The sequence below is a fragment of the Papilio machaon genome, chromosome 23 (genome assembly GCF_912999745.1).
Source record: "Papilio machaon chromosome 23, ilPapMach1.1, whole genome shotgun sequence".
NCBI lineage: Eukaryota > Metazoa > Arthropoda > Insecta > Lepidoptera > Papilionidae > Papilio > Papilio machaon.
This window is the reverse complement of record NC_060008.1, coordinates 2168685-2171943: the sequence shown is the minus strand read 5'-3', so window position 1 is coordinate 2171943 and position 3259 is coordinate 2168685.

The following is a 3259-nucleotide window of genomic DNA, read 5'->3' as shown; positions in this document are numbered from 1 at the left end:
CGAGGAAATAATTTTTATTAAGTTATTGTATAACATTATTACTATTTTCATTCTATGTATTTTATAATATTAACAATATGTTTTTTCCACGTGTCATTTATAATACTTTTATATTATCAATAGTCTAGGATAAATTAATAGATTATTTAATAACAAGTCATTTAATAAATAGTACAAAAAACGATGCCAAATATATATTTTTTCATACCTACATAATTCAAATTTAGAATGCTAGAAATCATTTACTTTAATAATAATAAAAAAAACATTAACGTAACTATTTGTATTATTAGTTACTATTTAAGATTATGTAATAAGTTTTTCAATCGTCTAAAACCCTTCGTACACAAAGTAACGGTAAATTCTCGAGACCCGACGATTCTAGTCGCTAAGTACAAGTGTCATAAAAATTCGTACACAGCGCGCGTCGTCAATTTCTAGCTGTCATCTCTAAAAGTCGCTCGCAACCTGTTTGTCTAGACCAGGGATTCCCAAAGTGGTCAATTAAGTTCGATACTTAAGCATTGCTAATTCTCACTCTGTCTTCTATTGACCTAAGTCAGAATGAATAATAATAATATTTGATCTTAAAAGTAAGTAATTTGGCCATAAGGTGTCTGTGGTTACGGTTTATTTTGGAATAGGGGGTCACTTGTCCAAAATAGTTTGGGGATCCTTGGTCTAGGTCTTCGTGAAACAAGTAGCTACAATTTTCAAGATGGTGGAGTAAACCTTAAATGTAGTCTCTATGCCTATACTAATTTAATAGACAACTCTCGTCGACGATTTGTCGTATGTACGCAGCGTGCAACGCGATTCTCGCGACGCAATTATGCAATTAATTTCGTTAACTTAAGTTGCTTTGGGTACGAAGAGCATTAATATTATTGAAATTGCTACAATTAGAATTTTAGTAGTCGTAGTTTTTTTCAAAAGACCTTAGGTCCCTATAATAAAGTATCAATGAAATTATATTAAAATTTAATTGAATAATATAAATTCAATTTGCAGTATTGTTATTATATGAATCGCTTATAGCTTTAAAAGCAAATAACAATAACTGTCAATGACAATCTTTTGGAATTTTAAGGTTTATAAAGCTTCTGAAAAATAGATTTTATAGAGTATTTTCTAAGGATTTATTTTGGCTGTAACTTATATTAAAATAGTTAAGTTCTTTAGAATTCAAATATTCTACTAATCTTTTGATGAAATTTCATTTTATGTGTATTTTAAGGATGTCATTTGTATAACGAGCAATAATATGATAAGACGTAAATCCATGTCACCGGCCATGGTTAAATTGGTTAATCTTTAATCGGGCTAGAATCATAACTTGGCAAAATATTAACAAATCGGGTCATTCTAATTTTACGGATAATTTGACTGAAATATAATGAACATTCGAGGTGTCAAATTTTTCGACTATTTTTAATTTTTCTAGTCCCATTCTAAACTGACCAATTTAACAAGCAATCGGTAACATATTAGGTGTTAAGGAAAACATAGTTACCAGTGTTAGTGAAACTTGAATATAACCTTTATTAGTATCGTATTAGTTCTAGCATTGTGTTCTTTTTGTGTTGGTTCGATTCGTTGTTCAGTTCATCTGATATTTTTTGTCTTAACTATTTTAAACCAGGCGTTATAATGTTCGCTTCTATTTCCTTACATTTCTGACCTGATCCTGATATATTTTATGTATACTTAATATCTGTGACCAAAATATAAATCAATAATTAAGTTTAATAATTGTTAACCTTACATTTTAAGGCGGAGTTTAATAGTAAAAAAAAAAGTTTAAAAGTCCTAAAATTAATCGAAAACTAACTTCAGATTAGTACAAAAAAGAATATAAGTGAAAAAATTGACCTTAAAGCATTTAAAAATATAAATCTGAAGTTAGTTCCAAAGTTATTTGGTTTTTGATTTTTAAAAAACTTAATAAATAGCCTGTGTTCAGATTATGTTCTACATCTGTGACAAACTTCATCAAAATCTGTTGTGTCGTTCCGGAGATATCTTCAAACAAACATCCATCCATTTGCCTTTAATATTAGATGAATAATTTTCTTTAAATTAATTGGACCTTATTATAATATAATTTATTATTTATTGTGATTATTATTAAGTACATATGTTAAAATATGCGTTACTCCGATAGGGATAATGCCATACCCAATAAATTTAATATTATCTTAAAAGTCTTTAGAATTTCTGTATTAATTCATTAAAATCATATTTTAAATGTGGATTTGTTTTTAATCAAAGTAAATTTGTAATGTATGAAATCACTCGTTAATTTCTCACACTGCGTTATAACGCATATTAACTAGTTGTTTTCAAAGGTTTCCTCTACTTGGTCTTTAGGTTATGGCATGTTTAACAATATAGTAAAGCTTGTTCGAAAAGTAATCTTAATGGTATAGTTTTAAGGTTTAAATTTCTGATCGTTTTTGGAGTGACGTATGTTTAAGTATATTTTTAAGATTGTTAAATTTATTGGGTAAAAACATTGTGCTTTGCCTTGTCAATAATGAATGTTTGTTATGCGATTTTGAACTTTATTCCTAAAGACCAAACGTGAGAGTTGCATGTTGTGTATATTTTATTTTGCTCAGTTCTTGTGTGTTTCAAAGCTTTATTTTTTTTAAAGCGCATGTGTGAGAAATATGTGAGTTTTTTTTAAAGATGTATGTTAAAGGGTGTTTCCTTTTATGTGCTTTTCCTGTGATTTCATATGTTCATATTTGCTTTGCACAACCCATTTCTTTCTAATCTAATGAGTCATACACATTAGTGTTTTGATATTTTTTATTTGAAAAAATGGAAGCCAGAAAAGTAATATGAGATTATAAAAGGTAAGTTTTTGTTTTATTTTACATTTGTTATTTTTGTACATTTGCACCAAATTACAATATTTTCACACATATATGTATAAACACGTTTGGTCTTTGAGAAAAGTTTTTTACCTTTTCTGGTATCATTTTATATAAAACATTTATCATTGGTAAGGAATTAATGGCATGTCAAAATAAAGAAGTAATAATTATTTTAGGTCGATATTCAGATAGACTTTAAACCCAGTTTTAGCAAATTAAAAGATCCATAAATTAGAAATAGAAATCGTAATAAGAATCTAAACACAAGAAGATTACTAAAGTAAAAATAATTAAGTAAATTATTAAAAAACAATCATGTAAAGTTAATAATCTCTCATAACGATTAAATTATATTTCAACTAATAGTCCAAATTCAA